Raw genomic sequence first — 21,299 nt, 5'->3', positions numbered from 1 at the left:
GGACTGCAGGAGAGGAAACATATAGGAAAAACAACTGCATGAACGCATGGGTCGGGGTGGACATGATTGAGGGTGTAGACTCGAAACTACCACACCAATGCAACTACCAACAATTTGGAAATTGGTCTTGATCAAGGACACATGACAAAACTAGTGGAAATGCGCATGGGTAGGGGGGGTGCGGGGGGGGGTTGAAGGGGAAAGGAGGAGCATGAATCATGTAACCATGTTAAAAATGAATATTAATAAATGTAAAAAAAAAAAAGTCTTAAGACACTATTGACAGATGGTAGGGGGATAAAACTTTATCCCAAAAGATTAATGAAAAATTTAGGACTATGTGAATAAGTGGATATAGAATAGACCATGTAGTAGGCAGACATTTTAAGGCATGACTTTTATCTGTATTTGACTTCTTTCCAGACCATCTGGAATGTATTTTCTAACAATTGTAAAACAGAGAAATCAATAAGATGCTCATCATGTGAACTGGCTATTCTTATCCATTATCCACTTTCTTTGCATAGACTATTAAAAGTCAGTGCACAGTGGAAACAGTAGAGATGCTGAGCTGCCATGTTTTTATGTCATTTAATTCCTAAGAATTAATATAGTATATATGAAAAGTGAGGATATAAAAATTCCATTTGAATTAATTCTTTGTATATTTTTAATCAAGGATATATTTAAAATATTTCCCAGTAGATTGTTTTGTATTTTTCATTTATAAGCTGATTCTCAATGTTGATAAAATATTTAACACCTTGATATAATGTTTCCTATCATCAGTAAAGAAGGATATGTATTAATCCTGTATTACCAATTAGTTTAACTTCATATGGGGAGATTGTGCTGACAGAATAAACTTCTAAATTATCTTTCATTATAGGCACTGCACCTCATATCTTTATATTTGATCTAAATATCACCTCTGCCCTTTATCTTCCTTCTCCTTTGCTGTTTCTAGAAAATGTATTTTTTGTTGTTTCCCTTTCCCCATTCTTTATTCTACAAAACCAACAATATCTTGTTTCTGACTTCCATCAACCTATTTAAAATTGTTCTCTCCAAGTATACTACAGACTTTTTTTTTAACCCTTACCTTCCATCTTGGAGTCAATACTGTGTATTGGCTCCAAGGCAGAAGAGAGGTAAGGGTAGGCAATAGGGGTCAAGTGACTTGTCCAGGGTCACACAGCTGGGAAGTGTCTGAGGCCAGATTTGAACCTAGGACCTCCCGTCTCTAGGCCTGGTTCTCATCCACTGAGTTACCCAGCTTAATTGTTAAATCCATTGTTCTTTTCTTCATGCCATTCCTCTTGTATTTCTGCATCATTTGACATTACTGATCACCACTTTCTTTTAAGAATAATTCACTTTAATATAGTGCTTTAAGAGGTAGCTAGATGGTACAGTTGGATAGAGTGCCTGACCTATAGACATGAAGACTTATCTTAAATTCAAATCTGGTTTGAGATATTTACTGTGTGACTCTAGACAAGTCACTTAACCCTGTTTGTCTGTTTCCTCAGCTGTAAAATGAACTGGATAATGAAATGGCATTCAATTACAGTTGTCACTGCCAAGAAAACCCCAAATAAAGTCATGAAGATTTGTACTCTGCTGAAATCACTCGCCAATAATAACATAGTGCTTTTTGGCTAACAATGTACTTGCTTTATGTAATTCTTATGAAGTGGAGTGCAAATATTACTACCCACATTTCATAATTGAATAAGCTAAGATTCATATATAATGTGACTTTTCCATGAGTGTTAGATCCAGTATTTGAATCCTGGCTTGAAATTTCTGGTTCTTTTTTCTTTTGGTATACCAACCAATATCTCCTGAATAATATTTCTTCCTTTCTTCCATGACATTATAGTCTCCTTGTAATTAACTTTATGTTCTCTTGTTAGTTTGTCATCCTCCCCCCAGTTCCCAAGTATGGGTATTATTCATTTTCGGTTCTCTTTTCTTTCAGTATTCACTTCTTTGTTGATTATGTACTCTCCCATGGATTCAATTCTCACCCTTTGAAAGATGATTAAAAAATTTACACATCTAGCCAAGATTTCTCCCTTCTTCTTGCGAACCACATCTCCATCCACCTATTGAATCCCTCCATTTGGGCGCCCCAATAGCATACCAAACCCAAAATACCCTAATTTGAACTCATCTTCTTTAAAATCTTTGTCTTTGCTTCTCCTCACTCCCCAATTTCCTTAATAGTACAACCATCATCTCAGACTCACAACTTCAGCAATTTTTATATGTGTTTATATTAAATACTTCTAAATTAATGCCAATATTAAATCACTTGCAAAATCTTGTCAATTCAACCTTTAAATCATCTACTATCTGCCCCCTCATTTCTTTACAGACTGCCATTATCCTTGTTGAGCCCTTCTAAATACATTTTTTTTAATCCTTTTTTTTTTTTTTTTATCCCTTGTACTTCGGTGTATTGTCTCATAGGTGGAAGATTGGTAAGGGTGGGCAATGGGGGTCAAGTAACTTGCCCAGGGTCACACAGCTGGGAAGTGGCTGAGGCCGGGTTTGAACCTAGGACCTCCTGTCTCTAGGCCTGACTCTCACTCCACTGAGCTACCCAGCTGCCCCCCTTCTAAATACTTTTGTTAGTTGTCTAACTGGTTTCCCTGACTCCATTCCCCTTCCCCAATTATTATAGAATATATATTTAGAACTAAAAGGATCTTAGAGGTCATCTACCTTCATTTTAAAAATCAGAAAATTGAGCCCCTCCAAAAGGGAAGTGGTTCCCCAAGGTCACATGGAATTAAGTAATTCAGTCAGTCAATAAACTGTCATTTAAGATCTACTATGTGCCAGACATCTACTATATGACAGACACTGTGCTAAACAATCAAGGCAGGATTCTAATCCTTGTCCTCTAACTCTAAATCCAACATTTTTTCTATTGCACCAGGATAATTTTATCCTTCAATCATCTCCCAAAATAATATTAATATATAGATCAGCTCCCTCCTCAGGCTTGATACACTCTTCTGATTAGCAGCACCACCTTGGTGAAAGTAGAAGTAAGGGAGCTGTACTTGAATGAGTGTTTTATCCTTCCTGAATATTCTTCCCTTGTGTCCATTAAATAAATATATTCTTTAGTGGATGTTAGGCAGTCTGTGAGTGTCTTATTTCTTTGAAGTCCTGAACCTGTCTTGCTTGAATCAGGTATGGCCTGGAACATTTGACATTAGTTAGCAGTTAGGCTGCTAGTTTGTGCTGCCCCCTCACATAGCATGTGACCTTCCCCCACCCTCATTCAGTGACTTACCTCAGATAGGGGAGGGAGGAAGCACTACCATTGGCTGCTAGGCAAAGGAGTGGAAGAAGTAAGGAATATCATAGGTGCATGGAGAGGGGGAGGGGAACAGTTCTACTTCAAGTCTCTCTGGCTTTCTAGTAACTTAGGTGTGCCCACAGAGAGGGCTCTGTGGGTCCTTTTGGGCACTTGTGCTATAGGTTCACCATCAATGGACTAGGCAATGGGTATTAAGTGACTTGCCAAGGTCCCAGAAGAGTCTGAGGTCATATTTGAACTCATGACCTTCATTCTCTCGATCCACTGAGCCATCTAGCTGCCCTCTCACATGCCCATCTTAGATATCCTTGTACCACATGTCTGTTATGTTACTGGCATTATAACTGAAGTAATATCAATGAGAGAAGGAGAGTGCCACCATTGTCCTGTTGGGATTATGAAGTAAAATGCCCATGAACCTTTAGCAATTATACATTTATATTTACATTTAATTATCCATTTGAATGCACTCAGGGTCTTTAAGAACTGGGACTTGAAGATGATCAGTTTTATAAAATATCATTTGCTGAATTTGCATAATTGGGGGATGATTGTAATCTTTTTGTTTAATGGATGTGGCAGGCCTGGGATTTCCTTAAAAACTGTTAATTTAGGGATGACATCTCCTCCTTACTCAGCTGCTGAGGCTACTTATATCCCATCTGAACTGAGTGAATGCTCATATCATTTAGATGAAATGGGAGTCATCACCTCTATTCCTATTGATGAGATGGAGGACCACTAGTCCTTGCCACCTGCCCTCTCTCTACTTTCTAAGATCATCCAAGGCTTATGAGCTGTGAGCTGTCCTTACACTGTCATATGATCTACAGACACATCTGAGAAATATGGCCTTGCAAAATTGGGACATTAATGCATTGCTGGTGGAGTTGTGAAATGATCCAACCATTCTGGCTGGCAATTTGGAGCTATGCTCAAAGGGCTATAAAAGAATGCCTGCCCTTTGATCCATCCATACCATTGTTGGGTTTGTACCCCAAAGAGATCATAAATAAACAGACTTGTACAAAAATATTTATAGCTGCGCTTTTTGTGGTAGTAAAGAACTGGAAAATGAGGGTATGTCCTTCAATTGGGGAATGGCTGAACAAATTGTGGTATATGCTGGTAATGGAATACTATTGTGCTCAAAGAAATAATAAACTGGAGGAATTCCATGTGAACTGGAAAGACCTCCAGGAATTGATGCAGAGTGAAAGGAGCAGAGCCAGAAGAACACTGTACACAGAGACTGATATACTATGGTAAAATCGAATGTAATGGACCTCTGTACCAGCAGCAATGCAATGACCCAGGACAGCTCTGAGGGATTTATGGTAAAGAACGGTACCCACATTCAGAGGAAGGACTGCAGGAGAGGAAACATATAAGATAAACAACTTCTTGAACGCATGGGCTGAGGAGGACATGATTGGGGATGTAGACTCGAAACTATCACACCAATGCAACTATCAATAATATGGAAATAGGTCTTGATCAATGACACATGTTAAAACTAGGGGAAATGTGCGTCGGCCATGGGTGGCAGGAGAGTGGGGGGTGAAGGGGAAAGTAGGAGCATGAATCATGTAACCATGTTAAAAATGAATATTAATAAATGTTTAAAAAAAGAAAAGAAAAGAAATATGGCCTTGTCATCGTCATTCCGATGAGCTTGTTTTTGTGTTGTCTCCGCCAATTTAAGAGTGAGCTCTCTAAAAGCAGGGATTGTCAAGGTTTTTTGTTGTTGTTGTGGTGGTGGTGGTTTTTCTTTTTCTATTTGTTTTTCTAGTCCTTAGAAGAGTGCCTAGTACCTACTTAATGTGTTTAATAAAAACAAAACAGAAGCACTAAAACTGTGACCACTTGAATCAATGCTGTGTCTTTAATTAATACTATTTTTAAACTTCTTTGTTGAATGTTAGATGGTCTGCTATTGGTTCATTACATTTCATTCCCAAACCTGAAACTCAAAAGTAGCCTGAGTCAGGCTTGGCCCAGAACAGATGGTATGCTTGAAAATATGCAGATTATACAAAGTTAGGTGGGATTACTTACATGTTATGTGATAAAATCAGGATCCAAAGAGATTTCCAAGTTAGAGTGTTGAGTTGAATTAAATTAGGTGAAATTTAATAGGAAAAAAAGCCTTTCAATAGAATTTTAAAAAGTAAATCTACAAAATTGGAAAGGCATGACAAGACCACAATTCAACTGGAAGAAGTATGGTGATGTTGGTTGACCAATCAACAGTGTGATAAGGTAGCAAAAACAAAAAGTTAATGTGAACTTGAACTGTGGAAAACATATGACTTTTTCTATAGCTCAACTATTGTGTTTCAGACATCACATTTTAGAAAGGAAATGGATAACTTGGAAAAATAACTAAAATAGGTCAACCAGGATGGTGAAAGAGCATAGGAGGGTGGTTTTAAAAAATGAAGGATGTTTTATCAACATACTGTTAATTTAATAGATTCCCCTATCAATATGCAAAGCTCAATAAGATCTTGCTCTACTTATTCAAGTTTATCTTAGTATGCTTTCCTACAAGAGAACCCTTCAGTACTACCAAATTTTTTCCTCTCTCCCAGAACAGGATTTTGTTTTTTAGCCTTTCTTTTAACCCCCACATGGGATCTCTTAATCCCATGAGAATGAGATGTTTAATTTGCATGAATGAAGCATACTTTCATTTCTAATCTAATTCTTTAAAATATGAGACATCTCATTCTTGCAGAAGTAAATTTATGGGATTTAGAAGAGGAAGGTTCCTTACAGGTCCCATGCCATCATTTTGCATACAAAATAACTGGAATCTAGAAGAGTGATATAACTTATTCTGAGGTCTCAGTGGCTTTGATGAGTAGAGCTGAGATTGGAATCTAGCTTCTCTGATTCTAAATCCAGCACTTTTTTGGGTCAAAATTAATTTCATTTAATTAATTAATTAAGAATACTTTTACATGGTTATAAGATTCGTGTTCTTTCCCTCCCCTCCCCTTACCCCCTCCAGTAGCCGATGTGCAATTCCACTGGGCTTTACATGTGTCATTGATCAAGACCTATTTCCATATTATTGATATTAGCACTAGGGTCTAGCACTTTTCTTACCAGGTCCTGGACAGAATCACACTTGTTATACAGTATAGTTATTCCTTTGAAAATCAATATGGATGCTCATAGATCTGTGGATAATTTTGTTTTCCTTAACTTAAAATCTTTCTTTCAGAATTTGTAGGTTATTTGTTATATTTGATAAGGCAAAATACTTATAATGGGGGAAAAATGGTCCTGGGATTTTGCTGATGTAAGGGAGTCTCAGGTGAGAAAATCTTTTACTATAGCTAGGTATGTTTTCTTGCAATTCACAGTTTTAGAATGTTGCCTAAAACTTTGAGAAGTAATTTGTCCAGGTTGTGTCAAAGAAAGGACTAAGAACCAAGCTCTTCTTGACTTTGAAACTAGCTTTCTATTCTCTACATTGCCTCAATAATAATGTTAACAATAACAATTTTATTTTTATATAAACACTTTAGGGCTTGCAAAGTGGTTTTTCTACAACCACCATATGTCATTATGAAGGATATAAGATTCTATTCTAAAGTACATATGGAATTCTTTTCTATTAAAAAAAGTGATCTGCTGAACTTATTCTATTTTGTGAGGAAAATTAATTTTGAATTGTAATAATTCCTACATGAAACCTTTCTTTAAACCTTGGGTTTGGGAGGTCAACCAGCTTCCAAGTTAAAATGATTTTCTCCCAGGCCTCAAGGTATCTCATTAGGAGGCTGGTGAGAGAGTCATTCTCAGTTAGCAAATGAATGCAACTGTTAATAAATAATGTTATTCCCAGAGGAATGGCCTCCTTTACTGGGTAAAAATCTGGATGCCACATTTCAGAGTCTTCTGGTTTCTCTTGATTTCTCTTATCATCAGAGCTTTGTTCTTCATGATTCTTTACTTATGATATCACATTGATTAACTTTCCATTTTTCTGGCTACTCTAGAAAACGTTGCTTCTCTGGCATTGAATGCTATGTTGATGATAATACAACAATATTATAAAGGGTTGGTATACATAATAAATACATTTAATATGCTCTTTATAGATTCCCCCTTTTGGAACATACAGTTATTTCATGATAGGGTATTTTCCTCTACTTGTAACTATTTTGTTTTAGAGTTTATCTATAGATATGTTATACCTCACAGAAAATTCGCCATCAGTTTTATAACATCCTTAATGTTGGCAAATTTCCCAAAAGTTGCCATAATAAGTTAAGCAAACAATTCTAATTCACATTAATTCAAAGCAAATAGAAAAAAATAGGCTTATAAAACATTTTAATAGGTGTAGAACATCACAAAATAAAATAAATAATAAAGGGGGTACAGCAAAACCTGAAAGGTTGAAGATGATTGTGTCAGATGTCAAAGCACAAAATTGTGAATAAATTGAACTTTGTCTTCTCTTTGAACTCAATTTCTCTTTTATTTTCTTCCTCCTTAAAAATGATATTCTTCCATGACTGCTGTTTTCTCACAATTAGACCACTCTCTATGAAAACTGAGATTACATTTTATTCTGTGTAGTCAGCCAGGCAATAACTATTTATTAATAATATTAATAATTAACATTATTTGTTAATAATTATTAATTAAACTATTAATAAATATTTATTAAAAGCCAAGATTTACTAAAATCTTTTAGGCACTGTGCTAAGCAATAGAGATACACAAAGAAGCAAAATTTCCTACCCTCAAGAAGTTTATAAGCTAATGGGGGAAGAGAAAACTTACAAACATGTATAATTAACCAACTACACAGAGGGTAAATAGGAATCTGTCTAGTGGGGGTTCCTAAAGTGTTTGTTTCATGTTTGTATTATCTAATAGTTAACAAAGTTTAATTGTGAGTTTTGAGTCATGAGTCCTAATAAGCATATATAACACTATATATATATATATATGCTTATATATATAAATCTTAGAACTTAGAACAGTGTGTCTTAGAACCTGACTTTTCAAATTCCAAATATAATATTCTTTCTGCTTTTACATGCCTCTTCTCTCCCCTTGGTTGTCTTGTCATTGACCAGTACATTATTTTGACAGTTATGACCCACATCCTAGATTGAAGGGCTATTGATGTATGAATTTCTACCTGAGGTAGTGAGGCTAAGTGAATGACCAAGCCATTATCATTGATTTGGTATACTGAAATTGCAAGTACAAATTCCTTACCTAAGCAGGGGGAAAATCTATTACAATCTTTTTGCTTTCATGCTAAGAGGTAATAATTTTAAAGGCATAGTTGCTTGTAAATTCATTGTTTGCATGCTAAAGGTTCAAGATTTTTGTTTGTTTATTTGTCTTGGTGTTGTTCTTTGTGATGTTTTAAAAAAACTTTGCTTTTCCCTTCCTACTCTGAAATCCCTTTCCCCCAAAACAAATGTACTACACTAATGGTCATTTCTTCCACAATCATTCTGAGGATAATTATTAGTATGTGAATTTGGTAGACTTCTACCCTGAGATAACCACTACCTTCCAGGGTATGTGTGTATGACATTGGTAGGCTAATTATGAGAAGATGCCCATCACAGTTTTCCCCTACATAACTACAACATACATATTCAGTCTTTTGTGCACTGGTCATTTAGAAATCCTAAACTTCAAGGTCAATAAAAACAGGTCCTTTCTGATAAACAAATTTAGGTTATCTAATCTCAACTGGGTTCTTTTTGCAGGAAGATATTCCTCTGATTTTTTCACTAATGAATTCTCTATTATACGCCCCTAGTGGCTACTCCAAACCTCATCTTCTCTCCTTAAATGTCCCATACCTTCCTCCCTCCTCTCCATCTATCAGCAGAAGAACTAGTCTCCCATTTAACTAAGAAAATAAAAGCCATTTGTCATGACTTCCTTTTTCTCTTCAATTCTATATCCCCCAATCCTTTGATAGTACCATACTTTCCTTTTTTATATCCTTCTTTGATGAATAGATATCCTTTGTCTCTAAGGTCAACTCTTCCACTTTTTTTTTGTATTCCATCCCTTCAAATATCCCATTTCCCCCACAGCTATTCTATTCTTTGTCTCTGTCTCTCTCATTTTCTCCCTCCCTACCTACTGGCTTTGAGACCTCACTATACCTTTAATTTATTGTTCTAAATTTTGCCTCACTTTCTCAGCAAAATATTTATAGATTGGAGAGGGGAGGAAACTACTCATTGATTTAACTTCCTCTCCTCTCACTCACTTTACAATCCTTCACAGTATGGCTCCCAATTACATTCCTCAAATAAAACTGTTCTTTCCACAAAGTTTTCTTTTATTGTAAAATACAATTAATTTTTCCTAAGTCATTCTTTGTCATCTGTCTCTAGCAATGAATATTTTAACCATCCTCTCCTCCTAAATACTCTCTCCTCTCTGAGTTTTTGTGACACTGTTCTCTCTAGAAGGTTTAAAAGAAGAAATTAAATTTTGCCCAAATTTTTCTCATTTTAATTGCTACTAAGTTGGTTTCACATTTATGGAACTTTTCCAAGGAGATATATGTATACATTATTAAGTAGGTCAGTATATTGTCCCCAGTGCCTATGCCATTCCCTGGCTAGGAAAAAAATTCATGCAGGAGTAATTTTGTTTTAGGGTGAAGGTGAAGTTATATAATAGCTAAACTAGTGCATTACATCTCTCCCTGTTGGGTTGATAGAATTAACATGCCTCCCTGAACATAATACTCATTGCTGGGAGTGACATGCTCCTGGGAAAATCAGGCATACAAAGATTGATTTTGTTCTGTGAAATGTATAAAAGATCTTATGTATTCTTGTAGTTTTTATTTGGTGGCAGGGGTAGTAAGAAGATAAGAAGGAACAATTACATTTACTTGATTATTATTCAAGAGGAGACATCCTGGAACCATTCAATTTTTATTTAGTCATAGTGCAGTTAAATGTAGTTGTATTTTCTTTCTTTCTTTTTTTCCATAGGGTGGAGGGTGAGGAGATGGAATGATTGACGAAGTTGTAGATTTGTTTGCCAAGAAAACCCCAATTAAGATCAGAAAGAGTTGGACCTGACTGAAGAAAATGAATAGATGGCAACTAGATATGCATATATGTGTACATGTTCTTTCCTCTAACAGAATCTAAGCTCTATGATGAGCAAAGATAGTTAGAAGGGCATCTGGGTGGCACTGTGGATAGAGCTCTGGATTCAGGAAGACTCATCTTTCTGAGTTCAAACTGGGTCTCAGACACTTACTGATCCTGGAAAAGTCGCCTAACCCCATTTGCCTCAGTTTCCTTATCCATAAAATCAGCTGGAGAAGGAAATGGCAACCCACTCCATTATCTTTGCCAAGAAAAATCCCATATGAAGTGTTCGATGTGGCTGAAAAAAATAACAAAGAGAGTTGTTGATTTGTTTCCCCTTGATCTTTTATATACAAGTTGCTTTCAGGATACTATTGACACTGATAAAGTAGGAAAAAGAAAATTGCACAAATCAAGGGAAAAAACTTTTTATTGAAAGAAATACTTAGAATTTCAATGACTCATATCTATCGATGATAAATTTAGGAGACTTCTACATTTTGTAAGTCATCTGGCTGCTGCTGATAGTCAGGGTCTTGGAGCAGGTGCCTGTTAATTATCTTTCATTCTGCCTTTCACTGTTATATCCCTGCAGTATGCATGTCAATCATGATGGATCATTTTTAAGGATTAGCATCCATCTAGCAGCCACATCTTTTCCTTTTCAAACCCTGGTCAATCATTCACCTCCACATAAGGTTGAAATTAATTCAACAATTTAATTAGATCAAATAAAAGCATGGTTAATATACATGTACACACACACACACACACACACACACACACACACACACCACATGAATAGTAAAACTCCATTTCTTTCCAGTTCCAAACATCTAAGCAAAAAGATCTTCCTCAATTGGAAGTGTCCTTCCTTCTTTGCTAGCTTTCTAGCCACAGCAAAAGCGCAAGGGAAATTAGGACACTTAGTGTCTTGAATTAACTTCCTCTCTCCCAGGGAAGCAGGAACTGACTATTGACAAGCTGTCTGTACCAGAAATGGAGAGTAAAATAGAAACTTTCTGTAATTTCATGTCATGATCATTGCTAAAGGAGCAAACAAGATGTAAGAATTCTGCTTCATGGTTTTATAACTTATTAGTATGTCCTTGAAATTCTCCCTTCATTGTAAGGGAGTGCTATTTAAAGTCCTCTAAGATCAATGGCATCTCAAACCTGATGAAAGAAGAAATGGCATTACTCTATTATTACCCTTGCCTGCTGCCATCTCTCTAAATATTTTATTTAGTTTTTTAAATGCTTTTTCCCCCAGATTAAAGGTTGGTACAATTTTCAGTAATCATTTTCTGACATTTTGAGATCCTCGTTCTGTCCTTCCCCTTTTCCAAGGTAGCAGGTAATATGATATAAGTAGTATATGTGTTATCATACAATATATTTTTCCATGTTCAAAATGTTGTGAAAGAAGACACATATTGCTAACATGAGGAAAGTTCATGGAGTAAATAAAATGAAGGATAGAATGCTTCAATCTCCATTCAGAGTTCATCAAGTTCCTTCTATAGCAGTGGATAGCCTATTTTGTCGAGTCTCTTGGAGTTGTCCTGTATCCTTGAAATGCTGATAATAGTTAAGTTATTCACAATTCATCATTTTACCTTATTGCTCTTATTGCATGCAAAGTTCTCCTGGTTCTGTTCAGTATACTTTGCATCACTTTATGTGTCTTTTCAGATTTTTATCATTATTGTCATTTTTTTCTTTTAAAAATAATTTTAGCTTATTTTATTTTTTGTTTTTTATTTTTATTAATTACACATAATAACAAATTTCCACATAAGTTTTCAGAAGTTATATGATCCAAATTGTTTTCCTTCCTCCTTCCTTCCCCCTTCCTAAAGCTGGTAAGTAATTCAATCTATGTTATACATGTACTATCATGTAAAACATATTTCCATATTTGTTCATTTTTGTAAGTGAATAATCTTATAATATCACAAACTCCAAAACATATACCCAAATAAAGAAGTGAAAAATTATATGCTTTCATCTGCATTCCTATTCAACTGTTCTTTCTCTGGAGGTGAATAACATTCTTTGTCCTAAGTTCCTCAAAATTGTCCTGGCTCATTGTATTGCTGAGAATAGCCAAGTCTATCATACTTGATCATTCCACAATATTGCTATTACTGTGTACAATGTTTTTCTGGTTCTACTTATTTCACTCTGTATCAGTTCACAGAGGTCTTTTCATTTCTTTCTGAAATTATCCTTTTCATCATTCCTTACAGCAAAATACTATTCTATCGCTATTATGTACTGTAATTTGTTCAGCCATTCCCCAATTGATGGACATCCCTTTAGTTTCCTATTCTTTGCCACCACAAAAGAGCAACTATAAATATTTTTGTGCAAATAGATTCTTTCCCATTTTTTCAATCTCTTTGGGCTACAGATCTTTTTGTGGTATTACTGAATTGGTTACTGAATTATTCTTTTATAGCCCTTTGGGTATAATTCCAAATTCCCCTCCTGAATGGTTGAATCAGTACCCAACCCCACCAGCAATGCACTAGTGTCCCCTATTTTGTCACATCCCCTCCAACATTTATCATTTTCCTTTACTGACATATTGGCCATTCTGATATGTGTTAGGTCAGAGTTGTTTTTATTTGTATTTCTTTAATCAAGAGGAATTTAGAATATTTTTTCATATGATTATAGATACCTTTTATTTCTTCATCTGAAAACTGCCTGTATATATCCTTTGACCATTTGTCAATTGAGGAATGACTTGTAATCTTAAAAATTTGATTTAGTTCTTTATTTGAGAAACAAAACTTTTATCAGAGAAATTTGTGATAAAGTGTTTTCCCAGTTTGGTTTTTTCCTTCTAATCTTGGTTGTAATGGTTTTGTTTGTAAAAAAAAAGCTTTTAAATTTAATATAATCAAAATTATTCATTTTACATCTTGTAATGTTCTCTCTCTTGTTTTGTCATAATGATTGTCATTTCTTATGGCACACAATAGTATTCCATTCACTTTCAAGGTCCATATGCCAGTCCTGTATATGAGTTTCATTTTTTGTTTATTTGCTTAGCCTTCTCCATGTTGTACTGGAATCAGCAAGTTGAGAATAGATAGAACAAAGGATAAAGAGCCATGGAGGTCTGAATTCATATCCTGATTCAGACATGTGCTAGGTGTATGATCCCATGCAAATCACTTTGCCTTTCCAGTTTCCTCATCTGTAAAAGGGAGATAATAATAATACATCATTCATAGGATTTTTGTGAAACTCAAATGAGGTAAAATATTTTGCAAATGTTAAAGCAATGTATAAATAAATTATTAATATTTATTATTGTTGTTGTTGCTATCATATCTATTTGGGCTAAAATGTGAATCAAATTATTTTAGGGTATCAAAGTACTTAAAAGGGAGTAGAATGCCCCTCAAAAACAAAATAAAGTGAAAAGTGCCACCGAAGTCCTCATTCTCCACCCAAAATACATTACAACTATGATTTCTCCTATGATATCTCGAAAGACAATATCTTAGACTTCCAGCCTCCTCACCCTGACTTGCTGAATCCATCTTTCATGCATCTAGTATCTTCCTTATGTATATTACACTTAACCCTTTTCTGGCTCACCACTGGTTACCAAACAAAATACCGACTGCTTAGCCAGAAACTGAAAGGCTCTCCACCACCTTAGCATTCCAAACCTTAACTACATTACTAAAGAATTCAATGATGTCATTGGTAGCAAGAACCCTGAAAATGAAGGGGAGTCAAAGGGAGCTAGAGAATAGAACCAATGGTTCATAACCAGGAATGAAGCCATATGTGAATTCAAGAAAAACAAATGAATGTGGAAAACTGAGAAAATTTTTTTTTGTCAAGGACAATATTTTCTTACTTACCAAAGTATTAAACTGCACACTGACCTCCAGATTTTACCCTTCACAACTCTTGTTGTATTTTCTTATAATCCTACTTTTTTTACCCTATTTTTGTTGCAGAAATCACTTATCATCTCTGGACCTTCAGTTCTACAACAGCTGCCCCTATCACCCATGATGATCTTCCTCTTCTCCTTGTCTTGGTAGAAACTAAAGTTATGCTATTTTGATCACCACACAGGGATTCATCACTGAGCATTCAAAGGCAGCTTTCTTGATGTATAGGTATAGGCTATCCACTTAGTCATGATAGAGGACAACCTTCTTGCTAACAAATTTTGAAACTTTCCTCCAAGAATTTTGTGTTCTATTTAGAGTCTTGATTTATAGCTCTGCCAACAAAAGATCCTCCAGAATCATTAGTCCAGACCTAGAATAAGAAATATTGTTGTAAGTTTTTTTCTGTTTCATAGGCCTTTTGGCAGATGTATTTTTATGTGTATTAGTTTCTATGGGTCAATAAGTGACCAAAAATTATTTTTCCTATGAAGTCACTCAGTGTTACCAGAGAAACCTTAATATATATTCATAATTAAATCTAAGGCAATTGATCTCATGGACTCAATTTCATCCTACCTACCTCCTGCCTTTTGTCTATACCTTTATCTCAAATACTCATTCAAAATATATCAAAAATGAACATATTTTAACTTAGAGAGAGCAAGCCCATTAAAAACTTTCAGATGTAATTAAAAAAAAGTTTTAAAGAGAATGGGAAATTCCTGAAGGTAAGCAATAACACTTCATCAAGGAATGATGAAACAAAGGTGGAGGGGAGTGAAAAATAAGGAAAAAAAACAGTCAATTTTGGAGGGGCATACTTTTCTTCTTTCTAGATCACAGTAATTTCTGGTTATATCTCACATGCCCTTCCTCATCACGACACTTATGATTTCTTTAAAGAACAAAAATAGTTAAATAAAACATTCTAATGCTTTTGTCTGACAGTTCATTTTATATTTATAGTCCTCTTCTTCCCAAGCTAACAAAGGAGGTTCATTTACTCTTCTCTTCTCCAGAGGCACAATTGGTCATTATAACTATATATCATTCATGCTGTTTTTTTCTCTTGTTCTTTTCATTTCCTGTTCACTGAGTTTATTATTCTATTAGTGCTGCTTATTTTATTCTCTGCATCTGTTTGCATAAGTCTTCTTATGATTTTTGAATTCCTACATAAATGGATTCTTGTGGAACAAGAATATTTTATTATATTTGTAAGCCATAACTCGTTTAGCCATTCCTTGAGGTACTTTTATGTTATTTTTATTTTTTTGCTACAACAAAAAATGGTTTTTCCCATGAATTCATGAAAAAATTCCATGAATATTTTGCTACTGAATTATGGATACACATAGGAAGAATCTTAATGAGTAATATTTTATGAGTTTGATAAGTTATGTAAGGATAAAGATATATTTTTCTCCTCAATCTTGAGTCCTATACTTAATGGCAAAGACCTCTCGATATAAATGATTTCATGCTAAGTTAGCATCTACACTTCTGAAGAGAAAGGGAAAAAATGTAGTCAATACATACATGTAGAAAAGATCTATAATAAATTACATAGCAGCCCACAGAGATTCTTCTTATAAGGTAAGAAGGTATGTTTCAGTTGTTTAAATCTATGTCCCAATTCCAGTGGTGATTTGGAAGTATTCAATATGACTTCTCTTTCATATAAGAAAATTTCTATTTTTGTACAGAAAGAGCACTTTCTCTGACCTCTGCTAAGGAAACTTCCTCCTTGAAACAGATGGAATGTGTATATGTGTGTCTCCAGGATGATGATTCCTGGGGAACAAGTTATTGGTCATATCTCCATTTTTAAATCTATGCTTTTGGGTCTTTGAGTTTAACAATAGTTGAGGAAGACAGGAATACAAGTTTGGAATGCTTCTCCAACTATTTGATTAGATAGCAAGGGATCTTTGGTAGTAGATGCTATTTAGTCATTTAGTTGGAAGGGGTTAGTATGGAACAATTATCTGTGACATATTTAGGGAAAGGGGAAGGGGAGATAATAGAATATGATAGCAGATGTTTTAAACATGTTATGTTGAAGATTATATTATCAATATGATTCATTTTGTATATTTTTTCTTTTTTTTACTCATCCTTAGGAAGGAAAAGGAAAGAGTCAGAGGATAGCAGGAATTATAAATGATAAAGGATTATATTATTTATTTATGTTTAAAAAAGCAACTAAACTGGAGAGTAGACAATTTATATGTATATGAATTTCAGGAAGTTTTACCTTTAAATTTCCTGGCCATTCCCAAGAGGTGGCTTTATGGTGTGCTCTCAAATAAGGATCAAAGACTTCCATGGAAGTATTAGTAACTTTTTCCCTGGTGAATCTTCATATGAATGCTAACCCAGCTTCAATAGATGATGGAAATTAAATTTCTAAAACACAAATATAACAAGTGAGAAAAGGGAGAAAATACTTTTGATTATTAGTATGACTACATTTAAAATTGATGTACTATAACCATCTATATTTTCTAGCAAACAAAACCAATTCATTTACAATTCACAGAGAAAGGATGGCTTTCACTTATAAAAAATTTTAAGAAGCAGACATATTTTAATACTGATCATATGAAAAGTTATAGAAACCACAAACCAAGAATTATGTATTGAATCAGAACAGTAATAGTTTAATGGGTGCTGCAACATGCATATACCTAATCTTTCTTTCTGCCTTTGACCTTCTTAGGATGTATACTCAGTACTAGGATCTCTGGTTAGAAAACAAAACAAAACACATAAGCAGTTTAGTCACTGTTTTGCATAATTCCAAAAAGATTTCTAGAACAGTTAGACCAATTTATAGGCTGACCAACATTGTTTGACTCACCGTACTTCTTCCAACATTGATTATCTCTGTCATTTATCAACAGTCAATATCCTGGAAATGAGGTGACATCTTAAGTGTTTTTTGAAACCCTTATCTTCCATCTTGGAATCAATACTGTGTATTGGTTCCAAGGCAGTAGAGCAGTAAGAACTAGGCAATGAGGGTTAAGTTATTTGCCAGGGTCACACAGAAAGGAAGTGTCTGAGGTAAGATTTTAACTTAGAACTTCCCATCTCTGGGCCTAGTCCTCATCTTAAGTGGTTTTAATATGTATTTTTATTACTTTTAGTGACTCAGACATGATCATTAATAGCTTGAGATTCTTCTTTTGAGAACCATGTGTTTATATCCTTTGAATACTTATCTAATGGGGAGTAACACTTGTCCTTATATGTGTTTACCTATTTATCTAGGATAACCATATTTTGTGAGAGATATTTATGATAAAAATATATATTTTTCACCAATTGAAAGTTCTTCTTTTTCCTAGCTGCATGGATGCCCAGTTTAATTGAATTTCATGTATTCAAAATAATTTCTTTTATCTTTTATGATATCTTCTATCCCTTGTATGGTTAATGATTCTTCTTCTAGACATAGTTGTAGAAAATAATTTTTCCATTTTCCACCATTTAGAAAATGATATTACTTTTTCTATCTAGGTCATATGTTCATCATATACTGATCAAAATCTATTATTGCCAAATGCTTTCCTGTTTCCTCAAGAATTCTTGTCAGATAAGAAGTCAATCCCCAAGTAATTTAAGTTCTTCTATTTACTGAACATTGAGCTAAGCAGTTCAGCTGCTTTTGTTTTTTGGTTCTATGTTCTCTTTGACTAATTTGCCTTTATTTTTAGCCAAACATTTCTGCTAAGAAAGAAGGAGGATTTACCATGAGGCATGTAGAAAATAAAAACAAGAGCAACTTAACATAAATTAATGTAAGCGTTTATTGTTCCTGAGAAGGATATATCCAGCAACACCATGGTTTGGGATGAATTGAGGCTGGGGATGGACATTAAGAAGAACAAAAAGTGATTTTTAAAAGCTATATTGGTAGCCAGAACAAGAACAAAGGTGAGATGATAATATTTTTTAAATGGTTATAGAGTAATAATAATGAATGGTAAAGGAAAAGTAGTTCTACTCAACTCTTCTGTTTCTGTTTTCTCTCCTGAAAACAATAGTTCTTAGTTTGGAAGAACAGAGAAACCATAGTTAACAGAGTTAAAATGTAAAATCATTAAGAAAGGGACCAATGTGGGAGAACATTTTTATAACAAAACTTTCTAACAAAGGTTTAATTTCCCAAATATATAAGGAACTAAGTCAAATTTACAAAAAAATGAAGCCATTCCTCAATTGAGAAATGGTCAAGGGACATGAATAGGCAGTTTTCACATGATGAAATCAAAACTATCAATAAGAACATGAAAAAGTGTTCTAAATCCCTCCTGATTAGAGAAATGCAAATTAAAACAACTCTGATTTACCACCTTACATCTAGCAATATAACAGTAAAGTGCTCTTTGCTTGGTTAGGTCTCTAGAGGTAGGATGGCCTGGCAAAGAATGAAATGAAAATGAGCCAGAGTGCAAGTCAAATTGCAGAGGCTGTTCCTTCTCTCTCTTGTGCTATCTGGTGATTTTAATTTTTATACCCTCTTTTCTTTATGATCTCATACAGGTTTTTTTTCTTCCCATATATTCAAAATCACATATTAACTTTTGAAACATCATAAGATTGACATTTACTAATTATCTTACTGTGGTTAAACAAAGACGTAAGCTTGTCAAGAATTATTCATTATGGGGTGGCTTAGTTTGAACTTCTTTTCAGCCATGCGTAAGGTACAAGTACATCAGTTCCTAGCTAAGCATGATATTTAATTTTCTTTTGACTAATTAAATCATGTATATATTTACGTTATATTCTTCATTTTCATCATAAATCAAGGAAATGGTTATGGTAGTTGATTACATCTAATAAGATACAATAATATCAGTTTGGTCCAATGTTTTGTTCCCATGGTGTTTTTTCTTTTTATAGGATCACTAAGAATACAGTTCTGGTAGGGTGATTCTGTGCTAATTTGTTATTGCCTTAATTTCCTTGTGTTTCACTGTTTCTATGGTCTGTAGGAGTTTGGGAACAAACTCAGACCAGGTATTTTCTTGCTGGGAATTTTAGAAACTTGCATTAACTCACTAACTGCTGGTTTTTTGCTAGGCTGATTCTAGGGGAAATTTCTATACTCTAGGGGGTTGTACAGGGGTTTATTTTTGGATAGTGGGTAGTCTATGGCTGTGATTGTTCTTGCCATGAACCTGTATTGTTTTTCTGTGTCTCCTTTGAGCTGGATAAGGATATTGATTGCAATAATTTCAATGCAAGTGAATGTCACTGTAAAAAGAATCACATAGGGGAAACTGAGTGTAGAATTTCCATCCTCCTGACAACTTGCTGTGCTGGATTGTCAGAGCTTGTGAGTAGCCATGCTAACCTCACAGCCTTGATTGCTTCTGGCAGTAAAGGAAAGTGATATTTTTTGGAGGGGATGTGGCAAAATTGGGGCACCTATACACTGCTGGTGGAATTGTGAATTGGTCCAACCATTCTGGAGGCAATTTGGAATTATGCCCAATGGACTTTATAAGAATGTCTACCCTTTGGCCCAGCCATACCATTATTGGGTAAAGAGATAATAAGGGAAAAGACATACAAAAATATTTATAGCTGTGCTCTTTGTGGTGGCAAAAAAATTGGAAAATGAGGGGGTGTCCAATGGTTGTATCTGATGGTGATGGAATATTATTGTGCTGAAAGGAATAATGAACTGGAGGAATTCCATGTGAACTGGAAAGACCTATAAGAATTGATGCAAAGCAAAAGGAGCAGAAACAGGAGAACATTGTACACAGAGCCTGATATATGATGGCACAATTGAATGTAATAGACTTTTCTACTAGCAGCAATGCAGTGACTCATGACAATTCATAGGAACTTATGAGAAAGAATGCTATCCACACCAGAGAAAGAACTGTGGAAACAGAAATGCAGAAGAAAAACATATGATTGATCATAAAGTTCAATAGGAATATGATTAGGGTTTTGATGTTAAAAGATCACTCTACTGCAAATATGAATAACATGGAAATATATTTTGAACAATGATACATGTATAACCCAGTGGAACTGCTTGTCAGCTTCAGGAGGGGAGAGGAAAGGGGGGGGTGAGGAATCATAAATCATGTAACCATGGAAAAATATTCTAAATAAAAAAGGGGGAAAACAAGAAAGAAAGGAAGGAAGGAAGGAAGGAAGGAAGGAAGGAAGGAAGAAAGAAAGAAAGAAAGAAAGAAGAGAAAGGCAGGAGGGAAGGGAGGAAGAAAGAAGGAAAGAGAAAGGAAGAAGGAAGAAAGGAAGAAAGAAAGGGACTAATGCTCAGAGTTAAAGTCACCAGACTCAGTTTAACTATAGCTTAGGAGACTGAAAACTGATATTGTTAATTCATTCAGTGATTTCTGGAAAAGGATATGAAAGAAACAATTGTATAAGAATGAAGAAAGTATTATGTCTCAATTTTTAAAGCATGGAAGGATTTCTGATACTAAATATGAGACAATTGATGCTCCAAAAGTGACCCTCAGAGACATTATTTGGTCTTATGAAATTTTTATTTTGAGGATGATGTTCTTAAATGCAACAATAGAGGGATAACTGATTTCTCATTTTTAAAAATTTCTTTCTTTGTATCCTCAGTGCCTGGTACATAATTATCATTTAACAAATGCTAGTTGACTAACCATTTTCTTCCTCTCCTTTGAATTCCCAAGTAGTCATTTCAACTTGAAGAGAAGCACATTTTGAACCTGAGAGGTAAATAACTGGATCTCCAATTCCTAGCTGCTTTTTCTTGTCTAATTTCCCTTTTTTCTGAACATATGTCAGAGACAAGGATTCTTGGGGATAAACAGTCCATGCAAATTCCATAGTTCCCAATATCTTGAAATATATTGAGTTCAAGTATTTGAGCATTAGACTATCTAA

The sequence above is a fragment of the Gracilinanus agilis genome, chromosome 1, assembly GCF_016433145.1.
Source record: "Gracilinanus agilis isolate LMUSP501 chromosome 1, AgileGrace, whole genome shotgun sequence".
NCBI classification, from domain to species: Eukaryota; Metazoa; Chordata; class Mammalia; order Didelphimorphia; family Didelphidae; genus Gracilinanus; species Gracilinanus agilis.
The sequence above is the reverse complement of the archived record's forward strand: the minus strand, read 5'-3'. Positions refer to the sequence as shown.